Genomic DNA, 14,062 nt, shown 5'->3' on the forward strand with positions numbered 1-14,062 from the left:
CTCATGCAACCAAGGGGAGAACATACAAACTCTCTGCAGATGTTTTCCTTGGTGGGATTTAAAAACAGGACCCCAGCGTTGCAAAGAATGAGTGCTATCCACCGAGCCACCGCACAGTGCCAACCACCGAGCCACTGCACAGCACCCACCACAGAGCCACCGCACAGTGCCAACCACCGAGACACCGCACACCACTGCACAGCGCCAACCACCGAGACACTGCACAGTGTCAACCACCGAGACAATGCACCGCACCAACCACCGAGCCACCGCACAGCGCCAACCACTGCCCAGCGCCAACCACCGACACACTGCCCAGCGCCAACCACTGCACAGTGCCAACCACTGCACAGCGCCAACCACCGAGACACTGCACAGCGCCAACCACCGAGACACCGCACAGCGCCAGCCACTGCACAGCGCCAATCACCGAGCCACTGCACAGCGCCAACCACCGAGCCACTGCACAGCGCCAACCACCGAGCCACTGCACAGCGCCAACCACCGAGCCACTGCACAGCGCCAACCACAAAGAAATCACCGCACAGCGCCAACCACCGAGCCACCGCACAGCGCCAACCACCGAGCCACTGCACAGCGCCAACCACCGAGCCACTGCACAGCGCCAACCACAAAGAAATCACCGCACAGCGCCAACCACCGAGCCACCGCACAGCGCCAACCACCGAGCCACCGCACAGCGCCAACCACTGCACAGTGCCAACCACAGAGACACTGCACAGCGGCAACCACTGCGACACCCTGATGTTTTCAGTTTTTCTGTCCCATCATTAGAACAGAAAAGGAGTTCAAACAAGCGATTGGTCTTGTACACGGCAAAGACAAATGGCACCTGATGATGGACCCCATTATAGTCAATGGGGTCCATCAGGTTTCTGTTATGGTTCCAGTAAACTTACTAGAAAAAAAAAAAGTCATTTGTTTAGAAAGGAATCTGCAACAAAGCCAGCAGCACAGATGAAGTTAGGACCAGAGGATCGTTTCGCAGCCACATTCAGGGCAATTAATTTTCTGATTACAGATGCAACTAAGGCTTCATCCCGACACCAGCGATTTTTCTCATATGCAAAAAAAACCAGACCAATTTTCAGCAGTGTTTTGGATAAGATTTTCATTCAGTGTTTGGTCAGTTTTTCTCCTTTAAAAAAATAAAAGCAAAAAAATAAAACAAATGGAGGTTTCTCAAACTTCTCCAAGTGCTGTCCGCTTTTTTCCACAAAGCCATAGACTTACATTGGCCAGACTGATCAAAATGGGTAAAAGTTCCATCCGTGAAAAAGAAGGATAAAACTTATTTGTGAAAAATGGACGTCAGAATGAGCCCTTACTACTCCGCAAAGGAAATCATTAATGATCAAGAGCTTCTGCTGTGTTCACACCCTGGCTAACAGCACCCTATATCTCAGCTTCCTAGACCAAAGTGAATGTGACATGGGGGTGAAGTGGGATATTGGCGCGAGCTGCAGTCAGGGGTGTAACTAGGATAGATGCAGGGGGTGCAATGGAGGAGATTCGGGGGTCCCACAGGAAAAGGCTATTACCATAAAGCTCTGGGATAGCTGGGGGCCCTGTGTCACGTTCCACCCCCGGCTGCAGGCACACCTGCATTTAAGGTGTGTATATAATATCCATAATCTCCTTAGAGGACGCGCCGGATGCCCAACGATGGAACGCAGTCTCCACTACAAATCAGGGCGGTTCAGCTTGGGACAGTGACTGATAACCGTATTAATATCATCCGTAACCATCGTCCAAGTCTCCTTCATTATCTCTTCTCCAGACATTTCCTAATTTCATTTTTTTGTCCCCTCCTGGGACCTTTTCTGAATATTACAAAAAAAAAATTTAAAAAAAAAATCCCCCCCTGATAAAACCACAGCCCCCCAGGGACCATAGTGTCAGGCTGTGCATACGCTTCACAGTGGGAATCCTAGCAGATTAACCCTTTGCTGGCCCCCTACAGTCCCTATGTTGTCACAAGTCTTGTCTGGCAGTTCTATGGGGGGGGGGGGGGGGGGGTTGGTAAAAATTGTGCAATGTGCACCCACAGGTCACATGCAGCCCCCACTCCTCTGCACCCTGCTGTGATGTAGTGGGGGTCTGCTCTGGACAAGGAGCTAGTGAGCACTGGAGCAGCTGTGCAGCCTCCACTCACCTGAGTGCCTGCTCCTCTCTGCACCTGGGGCTTTAGTAATCCATGGCTGCCACTCACAATCCCACTGGTCACAATGCAGGGTCCAGGGACCACTCTGTGGATTTAACTCTTCACAAGCTTTCTTTTTAGGGGCTGCTCACATCCCCCCGGGGCCCCTGGAGTAGATCTCCATGCTCCGGTCACTGGCTCTCCTGCATTGTATGGGATTCTTGGAGACTTTATGATCTCAAGGACTTTCCTCCTCTCGTGTGTTACTGCATCGCAGAGAGCAGCCGGTACCGAGTCCTGCGGGGGTCAGCAGCGTCTCGTCCCGTCCTCAGCACCTCTCTCCGCACAGCCCCGTGCTGCTCCCACCCCGAGCGAGCACACATCTGCCGCCAAACCCACGTCCCGAGCTCAATGGCCGGAATCCACGCCCCGGACACGCCCCCTGCTGCTCTGCCACAGCACCAGCGCTGGGAAATCTGCATAGCCACGCCCTGCTAATGTTTGGCCCCCCTCGTAGCCACTCCCCTTGAAAGCCCCAGAATCACAGAGAACAGCGGAGACCCCCGAGCAAAGTCACCTCCAGCTGCACTGTACTAACACACTGACCACCACCTGCAGGGCTGCTCCTTCCCTGACCCTAGTGGGCGCCAACAGCAGTATTATAGCAGTTATATTCTTGTACATAGGGGCAGTATTATAGTAGTTATATTCTTGTACATAGGGGGCAGTATTATAGTAGTTATATTCTTGTACATAGAGGGCAGTATTATAGTAGTTATATTCTTGTACATAGGGGGCAGTATTATAGTAGTTATATTCTTGTACATAGAGGGCAGTATTATAGTAGTTATATTCTTGTACATAGAGGGCAGTATTATAGTAGTTATATTCTTGTACATAGAGGGCAGTATTATAGTAGTTATATTCTTGTACATAGAGGGCAGTATTATAGTAGTTATATTCTTGTACATAGGAGTAGTATTATAGTAGTTATATTCTTGTACATAGAGGGCAGTATTATAGTAGTTATATTCTTGTACATAGGAGCAGTATTATAGTAGTTATATTCTTGTACATAGGAGTAGTATTATAGTAGTTATATTCTTGTACATAGAGGGCAGTATTATAGTAGTTATATTCTTGTACATAGAGGGCAGTATTATAGTAGTTATATTCTTGTACATAGAGGGCAGTATTATAGTAGTTATATTCTTGTACATAGGGGCAGTATTATAGTAGTTATATTCTTGTACATAGAGGGCAGTATTATAGTAGTTATATTCTTGTACATAGGGGCAGTATTATAGTAGTTATATTCTTGTACATTGGAGCAGTATTATAGTAGTTATATTCTTGTACATTGGAGCAGTATTATAGGAGTTATATTCTTGTACATAGGGGCAGTATTATAGTAGTTATATTCTTGTACATAGAGGGCAGTATTATAGTAGTTATATTCTTGTACATAGGGGCAGTATTATAGTAGTTATATTCTTGTACATAGGGGCAGTATTATAGTAGTTATATTCTTGTACATAGGGGCAGTATTATAGTAGTTATATTCTTGTACATAGGGGCAGTATTATAGTAGTTATATTCTTGTACATTGGAGCAGTATTATAGTAGTTATATTCTTGGACATGGGGCAGTATTATAGTAGTTATATTCTTGTACATAGGGGGACAGTATTATAGTAGTTATATTCTTGTACATAGGGGAAGTATTATAGTAGTTATATTCTTGTACATAGGCGAAGTATTATAGTAATTATATTCTTGTACATGGGGCAGTATTATAGTAGTTATATTCTTGTACATAGGGGCAGTATTATAGTAGTTATATTCTTGTACATGGGGGCAGTATTATAGTAGATATATTCTTGTACATAGAGGCAGTATTATAGTAGTTATATTCTTATACATAGAGGCAGTATTATAGTAATTATATTCTTGTACATAGGAGCAGTATTATAGTAGTTATATTCTTATACATAGAGGCAGTATTATAGTAGTTATATTCTTGTACATAGGGGCAGTATTATAGTAATTATATTCTTGTACATAGGAGCAGTATTATAGTAATTATATTTTTGTACATAGGAGCAGTATTATAGTAGCTATATTCTTGTACATAGGGGCAGTATTATAGTAGTTATATTCTTGTACATAGGGGCAGTATTATAGTAGTTATATTCTTGTACATAGAGGGCAGTATTATAGTAGTTATATTCTTGTACATAGAGGGCAGTATTATAGTAGTTATATTCTTGTACATAGGGGGCAGTATTATAGTAATCATATTCTTGTACATAGGAGCAGTATTATAGTAATTATATTCTTGTACATAGGAGCAGTATTATAGTAGCTATATTCTTCTACATAGGGGCAGTATTATAGTAGCTATATTCTTGTACATAGGGGCAGTATTATAGTAGTTATATTCTTGTACATAGGGGGAGTATTATAGTAGTTATATTCTTGTACATAGGGGCAGTATTATAGTAGTTATATTCTTGTACATAGGGGGGCAGTATTATAGTAGTTATATTCTTGTACATAGGGGAAGTATTATAGTAGTTATATTCTTGTACATAGGCGAAGTATTGTAGTAATTATATTCTTGTACATGGGGCAGTATTATAGTAGTTATATTCTTGTACATAGGGGCAGTATTATAGTAGTTATATTCTTGTACATGGGGGCAGTATTATAGTAGATATATTCTTGTACATAGAGGCAGTATTATAGTAGTTATATTCTTATACATAGAGGCAGTATTATAGTAATTATATTCTTGTACATAGGAGCAGTATTATAGTAGTTATATTCTTATACATAGAGGCAGTATTATAGTAGTTATATTCTTGTACATAGGAGCAGTATTATAGTAGTTATATTCTTGTACATAGGGGGCAGTATTATAGTAATCATATTCTTGTACATAGGAGCAGTATTATAGTAATTATATTCTTGTACATAGGAGCAGTATTATAGTAGCTATATTCTTCTACATAGGGGCAGTATTATAGTAGCTATATTCTTGTACATAGGGGCAGTATTATAGTAGTTATATTCTTGTACATAGGGGGAGTATTATAGTAGTTATATTCTTGTACATAGGGGCAGTATTATAGTAGTTATATTCTTGTACATAGGGGGGCAGTATTATAGTAGTTATATTCTTGTACATAGGGGAAGTATTATAGTAGTTATATTCTTGTACATAGGCGAAGTATTGTAGTAATTATATTCTTGTACATGGGGCAGTATTATAGTAGTTATATTCTTGTACATAGGGGCAGTATTATAGTAGTTATATTCTTGTACATGGGGGCAGTATTATAGTAGATATATTCTTGTACATAGAGGCAGTATTATAGTAGTTATATTCTTATACATAGAGGCAGTATTATAGTAATTATATTCTTGTACATAGGAGCAGTATTATAGTAGTTATATTCTTATACATAGAGGCAGTATTATAGTAGTTATATTCTTGTACATAGGAGCAGTATTATAGTAGTTATATTCTTGTACATAGGGGGGCAGTATTATAGTAGTTATATTCCTGAACATAGGGGCAGTATTATAGTAGTTATATTCTTATACATAGAGGCAGTATTATAGTAGCTATATTCTTGAACATAGGGGGCAGTATTATAGTAGTTATATTCTTATATGTAGGGGGCAGTATTATAGTAGTTATATTCTTATATATAGGGGGCAGTATTATAGTAGTTATATTCTTATACATAGAGGCAGTATTATAGTAGTTATATTCTTGTACATAGGAGCAGTACTATAGTAGTTATATTCTTGTACATGGGGGCAGTATTATAGTAGTTATATTCTTGTACATGGGGGCAGTATTATAGTAGTTATATTCTTGTACATAGGGGGCAGTATTATAGTAATTATATTCTTGTACATAGGCGAAGTATTATAGTAATTATATTCTTGTACATGGGGCAGTATTATAGTAGTTATATTCTTGTACATAGTGGGGCAGTATTATAGTAGTTATATTCTTGTACATAGGGGCAGTATTATAGTAGTTATATTCTTGTACATAGGAGCAGTATTATTGTAGATATATTCTTATACATAGAGGCAGTATTATAGTAGATATATTCTTGTACATAGGAGCAGTATTATAGTAGTTATATTATTATACATAGAGGCAGTATTATAGTAGTTATATTCTTGTACATAGGAGCAGTATTATAGTAGTTATATTCTTATACATAGAGGCAGTATTATAGTAGTTATATTCTTGTACATAGGAGCAGTATTATAGTAGTTATATTCCTGAACATAGGGGCAGTATTATAGTAGTTATATTCTTATACATAGAGGCAGTATTATAGTAGTTATATTCTTGTACATAGGAGCAGTATTATAGCAGTTATATTCTTGTACATAGGGGGGCAGTATTATAGTAGTTATATTCTTGTACATAGAGGCAGTATTATAGTAGTTATATTCTTGTACATGGGGGCAGTATTATAGTAGTTATATTCTTGTACATAGGGGGCAGTATTATAGTAATTATATTCTTGTACATAGGAGCAGTATTATAGTAGTTATATTCTTGTACATAGGAGCAGTATTATAGTAGTTATATTCTTGTACATGGGGGCAGTATTATAGTAGTTATATTCTTGTACATAGGGGCAGTATTATAGTAATTATATTCTTGTACATAGGAGCAGTATTATAGTAGCTATATTCTTGTACATAGGGGCAGTATTATAGTAGTTATATTCTTGTACATAGGGGCAATTTTTATTGTATAAAACCCACAAATACAATTAAAATAAACAGAATTCTTCCTTAATACAAAACATAAATTCTCATGAATGCATCAGACAATAATTACAGAACTAAATTAATACATTAGGAATAAAGGTAACTTAAGGGGGTTTTACACTAAGCGATATCGCTAGCAATATCGCTAAAACGTCACTGGTTTTGTGACGTTATAGCGATATTGCTAGTGATATCGCTAAGTGTGATACTTACCAACGACCGGCTCCCCCGCTGTCCATCGCTGATCGCGCGAGAATGTCCGGCTCCATTTCTCGTCGGGCGCTTCCTGCTGAGACTTCCTGCTGTGACGTCCAGCGACGCGTGGAGGCGAGCGGGAGGACGCAGGATCGCTGTGTGTGAATGGTAAGTATCGTTCTCTGCGTCGCTGCTGCATCGCTGTGAGGTCTTTCTGTATGAAAGCTCACTAGCGATCATTTAGCGATGCACCAGCGATCCTGACCGGGTCGGATCGCCGGTCGGATCGCTGGTGCATCGCTAAATGTAAAAGGGCCTTTAGAGTTCACTTCTGTGGAAGGAAGAATATGAAATGAACACTTTTAGTAACACGATCATGTTATTATCCCACAGACACATTCCTCCATAGTTTCTCATTACTCTGACTTTTCTTTATCTCTATCGCTCTTACCTATCTGAGCTGGACAGTATCTTTGTGGCTGTGGTGACGGGATGGAAGGGCTCGCTGTGGAGGGACACTCGGGTTCTCATGTGCCAGTGGTAATACTTAATGGTGGTAATGATCAGGTACATTGTCCCCCTGTCGATGTTACCGTCAGTGGATGGGACACCATAGATAATGTCAGGGTATTTCAGGGACAGCAGTCTGGGGATTTTCAGCTTGGTCGATACTTCCGTCCATATTTCCCTACTTCCCCAGCAATCACAAATAAAATGCTCCATGGTTTCCTCTTGCTGACAACCAAGGGGACAGTTCCGATCCAAAACACTTAAATATTTTAAGTTCCCCCTCACAAAGAGCTTCCCATGTAGCGACAGCCAAGCAATGTCAAAAAACTTTGCTGGAAGTCGCCTCCCGTTGAGGAATCGGAGACTGTCCTGAAGAGTCTTGGTGGCACAATCCCTTAGGGCCAGTGGAGAGTGGAAGAAAGTCCTACATATATGAGCACGCAGATCTTTCCTCGTATTACTCTCAATGTAGGACTTCTCCAGTCCCCACTTCCTGACACACTTCAGACCATATTCCAGATACTGGGGGAGGTGGTCACCTGTCCATCTCCTCCTCTTGAGACTGCCGCCTCGCACCCAAGATTCCGCAAAAGGCAATATCCAATACCTGATACTATTCGCCCACAGGGAGCTACTGTTTGAATCCATGCTCCCAAAATTTACTTTCAGAAACAAGGAGTCAAAGAAAACCCTTGGATTCAACATATCCAGCCCGCCCTCACTCCGCCGTAGGTACGTTATTCCCCTCTTTATCAGGTTCATCCTGTTCCCCTACAAGAGCGGGAAAACAGGCTGAGGAGCCTCGCCGAGAAGGATTCTGGCAAAGGAAAAACGACAGAGACATACAAGAAGACGGGGACCAGGTAAGTCTTCAACATAGCAACCCTTTCTCTGTAAGTCAGCCTCCAGTTCTTCCATCGCTGAACCTTTGCATTTCCGGTCTCCAATTTTTCCTCCCAATTTAGCATGGCATTATCTTCCCTCCCAAATTTAACCCCTAAGATCTTAATATGGGTGGAGGCCTTAACAAACTGCGGCAGATCAAAGTCTGGGTCAGATTGCAATGTCCACAGAGCTTGACTCTTCTCAAGGTTGACCAGAGACCCGGAGGCCTCTGAGTAACTTCTGATGGCCGCAGACAACATCTGCACCTCATGAGGATTAGATATCACCAGCGTCACATCATCCGCGTAGGCAACCACCTTCAGAGGCAAGCAGTGGGGGACCGGCACCCCCAAAAAGTTACACTCCTGCAGTGACCTCAAAAACGGGTCTATGGCAAAAACATACAGGAGTGGACTCAGCGGGCAGCCCTGTCTCACCCCCGCCTCAACTCCAAAAGTGCCACCCTGCCAACCATTAATCAGAGGAAAGCTCACCGCCTCTCTGTACAAAATCTTCAGCCAATCCACAAATTGTCCTGGAATACCGTACTTTGACAAAGTGGCCCACAGATAATCATGATCAACTCTGTCAAAGGCTTTAGCCTGGTCCAGACTGACAACATATCTCCCACACCGCAGAGCTTTACATCTCTCAAACATCTCCCGTATCGAGATGACTGCTCCAGAGATGTTCCGCCCTTTTACCGTGCCAAACTGAGAGCCTACCAACAGTGCCGAGGACAAACAGACTAACCTAGAAAACAGGATCTTTGCCAGAATCTTCCTGTCAACATTCAAGAGGGCAATTGGCCTCCAGTTCTTGATGTCGCTCGGCTCCTTACCTTTAGACAGCAGAATTAATGAGGACACTCTCATGGATGGGGGCATCAGGTGATTTTCTAGACAATTTTTGTAAACATCCACAAGAATTGGAGCCAGGAGGTCTCTGAATTTCTTATAAAATTCTGCTGTTATACCCTCCGGACCTGGTGCCTTCTTCAGATGTAACTTATCAATGGCCTCCTTAACCTCCTCCACCGTTAATTCTGCTGTCAAAGGAGAAAAGTCCAGATCATTAGTATCAGGCGCTGGAGTTGCCTCCAAGAACTGAGTCATTTTATGTTTATCCAAAGCCTTCCTCTGAAACAAGTCAGTATAATAAGATTTCACAACCCCCAGGATACCCTCCCGAGATTCCTGCAATACACCCTGGGAGTCAATGAGACCTGTGACCAATTTATTGGCCACCCGCTCCCGGCAATTCTCAAAGGGATCAAGTGCCCCTAAGACCCCATAATCCCGTTCAAGAACCAAGGAGGTATACCTGCTGTACTGATACTGCCTTATCTCAGATTTCAACCGGTCGATCTTCTCTTTGTTACCCCCGCCCTCCGAATAGAGTGACTCCAATTCTTTGCGCAGCCTTAGGTACTGGCTATACTTACTCCTGCCTTTCTTAACTGACAGTCTCTTCAAGAGGTATCTGATATCATCCTTGACGTCCTCCCACCAGTCGGCCATGTTGTCATAGAAGTCCACTCTCTGTAGATGACCCTGCAAAAGCGAGTGGACACAACTCTGGACAGAGACATCATGGAGGAGGCTGGAATTGAGTCTCCATAACCCCCTACCAACATCAGCTCGCTTAGTGGCCCCTAGGCAGAAATATAGGGCAAGATGGTCTGAGTATGGGACGACTCTCTCACTCATGGCACCAATCACTTCCATGGGACTTACAAAAGCCAGATCTATTCTACTGCTTCTATTGGAGCAGGAATAGGTTAATTTTGGCTTTCGTCCTCCCCGTTTAAAGACGTCACCTAATCCGGCCTGCAGGACTATGTTATTCAAGATCCTACCATCCCTCGTCACGGTTCTACCTGAGGAGCTGTCACCAGATGTCAGTATGGCATTAAAGTCCCCCGCCATTATCACTGGAAGAGAGGTGAACAGATAAGGCTTGACATCATTAAATAACTGTATCCTGTCAGTCACTGTCTGTGGCCATAGATGTTAATAAGCCGGAGTCGCCTCCCATGGACAGTGACTTCCAGGACCAGACACCTTCCCATAACCACCTCCGTCATCCTGTGTACTGTCACATCCCTGGTGTTAAACAGAATGGCGACCCCGGCGTACGGCTCCACAGCCAGTGACCAAAAAGAGGGACCAGACCGCCATTCCCTCTCAGCCTCCCTCATAAGCCCTTGAGTCGTCAGCCGCGTCTCCTGCAGAAAGAGGACATCTGCGTCCAGGTATCGGAGATGGTCATAGACAGCGTGCCTCGTCCTCCTCACCTTAATGCTGTTCACATTACTGGATGTTACTTTTAATGAGAAGTCTGCCATCACAATACCACAACAGAGGAGCAGAGATGTAAAAGCCGTCATCATAAGTCTGGGTCACAGATGTTCTGACTACCACCGGTCTCCATGTCAGACTGTATCTCATTGTCAGCAGGTACGGGCTTCCGTTTTGTAGGGGGATGGTCCGCTACGTCCCTGTCATACTCAGTCTCTATTCTTTTTATCTCTTCCTCCAAGTCCCCATCAGACTCAGACAAAACATCAAACTTATTGGACATGACCATCACACCTGCCGAACTCTGGACTTTTTTCCTGCCACCCTGGCTAGTGACATACTCCTCCTCAGGTTTACGGGAGGCCTTGTCCTTTTTTTTTCCTTTTTACCTGATTACAGCCACTTTCTTCAGCTAGAGATGGTGATACTGAAGTGGTGGCTACATGTGGCTGCTGGACCTGAGGGACGACCTCCATGCTCCCCTCTGTACAAAGCTGCTCTGATGTTACCTGAGCGGACCCCTGGTGGACCTCTGACCTGGTCAGTACTGTCCCTGACATTAAAGCCTCCTCCTCCTGAGCCTCTGTCCCTGTCACTAACTCCTCATCAGGAAGGAGCTTGCATATATTGTGCCAGGCATCTGGACAGTCCCTGTGAGGGTGGCCGATCTCCCCACAGAGATTGCACTTGATGTTCTGGCAATCTGCCGCTAAGTGGCCGACTTCCCCGCACAGGCTGTACTTTACCACGGTACAGGTGTTTGCCAGGTGACCCACTTTACCACACTTAAAACACTTTCGTGGCTGCCCAGGGTAGAAGCAAACCCCCTTCTCCCTCCCGATAAAGAAGGAGTTGGGTAAGTGAGCTGTGATATTGTTGTGCTGGCGTAATTTCACCAGCACCTTCCATCCACCGGTCCATATACCGTCCTCATCCCTGTTTTTGGTGAGGTCGGAGACAAGGTCACAATGCCTCCGGAGCCACACCACAATGTCCTGCGGGGGAACAGCCTCATTCCAAAAGATGATATTGACCGTGGCGGTATCCGACTTAGATATTGTAATGAAGCTGAACTTGTTCCAGCCATCAGCGTCCTGAACTTGGGGAAATTGGCCCAGAATCTGTCCAGATCAGACATAAGCTTAAAGCTGATATCATAGCCCTGTCTGTCTGGCAGATTTATGACCGCCAAGATATTAACCGGCGCAAACCCCATCTGGCGGCACAGAAGCTCTCTGACCACCAGCCTCCTCTCCGGCAGATCCTCCTTGGCACCTCTGTGCCTGAACCGCACCACATTCCTCCTTTTGAAAGCCTGCCCGGTGTAATTGGCGCCGGAGGTAAAGGACGGAGCGCCGCGGCTCCAAACATTACTGGGAGGGACCTGTGGGGCCACACTGGGCTGACTGACAGGGCGAGGGTCTGCAGCGGAGGGGCCTGTTACACCTTGTGTGCTGGAAACCAAAGGGGGGAAATCACAGACATTTTGCACATTAATATCAACATCATCATCATCATCATCATCATCAATCTCAATAGCGTCATCAGGATGCGCAATGTCCACCACAGTCTCTGTACCCCCTTCAGCCCCCAACCCCACATGAACAGCATCAATATCCCCAGAATTAGTGCTCTCCTGGACACCAACAGTAGATGCAGTCTCATGTCCACTGTCTTGCTGTTGTGCTGGGCATGCTGGGACTTGTGGTACCGCTGGGATCTGAGCCTCTTGCTCCTGCTTGGGGTCTGCCGCAGGTAGTTGCGGCTGCTGGTGTAGTATCTGACCCTCCTTAAAACAGAAGCTAGCGGGCTGCAGCACCGGCCGTACCTGCTGCCGGGTCCCCCCTGGGACAATGTCTGTGCGGGAACCAGCAGAGTCCTGCGTGCAGGACCTAAACCGCTCCTGGTTCCTATATGTCTCTGCCAGGGGCCCCATCCTCGCCAGCACACAGTCTATGTCCCGCACCACAGTCGCCAGCTCTACCCCCAGTGCATTCAGTCTCTGGTCATATACAGAGTGATCCCCAGGATTCGCAGCCTTCACCTTGTAAATGCAGTCAATTTCCACTTGCAGAAGATTCCTCTGCTGCTGCAACTCACCCATCCTCCTGACCAGTCCTGGTATCTCCTCTGCCAGCTGTAGCTCCGGGGCACGCGGCGGCTCCTTCTGGGGTCTTGCTTTAGGGGTTGACACATTAGTTTTTAATGTCGCTGGTTTTGTGACTCCAGCCTCCGCAACACTTTTACCGCTGCCACCAGCCTGCAATCTCGTGCGTCCAGAGCTCGCCATGCTGGTCACCACATGTCCCAGCTGAAGGTTCTCCTGGAGTGTTTGCTTCTCCAGAGATGTCCGTCTCTGTCTGCCTGGAGTGAGCTGCACACCTGAAGCTGGTGATGGACTCTGCCTCACCTTCTGTGCAGTCACCTGCCCTCCAGCACTCAGGGTCTCAGCAGAAGATGCCTTCTGGGATTTCCTTCCAGGCTCTGGACACTGTTTGCCTTGACTGGCCGACTGTTTAACAGAAACATCCTTGCACACAAACAAAGCTTTCTCCTGTTTCTTTACTGTGCTGAACTTCAACACAGGATCTTTCTCCATGCTGCTGGGACTTCCATTCTGAGGTTTATTTTCCCCAGAGGCAACTCTAGGATTTCCATCCACATGAGAAGGTTGGGAGTTTCCTCCCAGTGTAGGCCTGGAAGCCTGGGCCTTGCTTGGGGAGCTTCCCCGCCCAGGGTGGCCCCTCCCTGGGCTTGCTCCAGACATGAGGAGAACCACAGACACACAACCTCACAGCTAGGAGGCAGTATTATAGTAGTTATATTCTTGTACATAGGGGGCAGTATTATAGTAATTATATTCTTGTACATGGGGCAGTATTATAGTAGTTATATTCTTGTACATGGGGGCAGTATTATAGTAGTTATATTCTTGTACATAGGGGCAGTATTATAGTAATTATATTCTTGTACATAGGAGCAGTATTATAGTAGCTATATTCTTCTACATAGGGGCAGTATTATAGTAGCTATATTCTTGTACATAGGGGCAGTATTATAGTAGTTATATTCTTGTACATAGGGGCAGTATTATAGTAGTTATATTCTTGTACATAGGGGCAGTATTATAGTAGTTATATTCTTGTACATAGAGGGCAGTATTATAGTAGTTATATTCTTGTACATAGAGGCAGTATTAT

At 44.5% G+C, this 14,062-nt stretch overlaps 1 protein-coding gene and 1 pseudogene across 3 annotated transcripts in view; both read right to left on the reverse strand.

Annotated features, from left to right (window-relative positions):
- PLXNB1 (plexin B1) overlaps positions 1-2,557 on the reverse strand; it is a 133,546-nt gene extending 130,989 nt beyond the window's left edge. For 2 of the 3 annotated variants that reach the window (XM_073569683.1, XM_073569682.1), the window contains exon 1: positions 2,177-2,557. The gene's annotated coding sequence lies outside the window, so the exon portion shown is untranslated. The remainder of the gene's footprint in view (positions 1-2,176) is intronic. The other variant, XM_073569684.1, reaches the window with a different exon arrangement.
- The window catches only part of LOC141084850 (uncharacterized), a 54,250-nt pseudogene that overhangs the window by 3,024 nt on the left and 37,164 nt on the right, over positions 1-14,062 (reverse strand).

The sequence above is a fragment of the Dendrobates tinctorius genome, unplaced genomic scaffold, assembly GCF_039654945.1.
Source record: "Dendrobates tinctorius isolate UK_male_01 unplaced genomic scaffold, ASM3965494v1 ptg000027l, whole genome shotgun sequence".
Classification (NCBI taxonomy): Eukaryota; Metazoa; Chordata; class Amphibia; order Anura; family Dendrobatidae; genus Dendrobates; species Dendrobates tinctorius.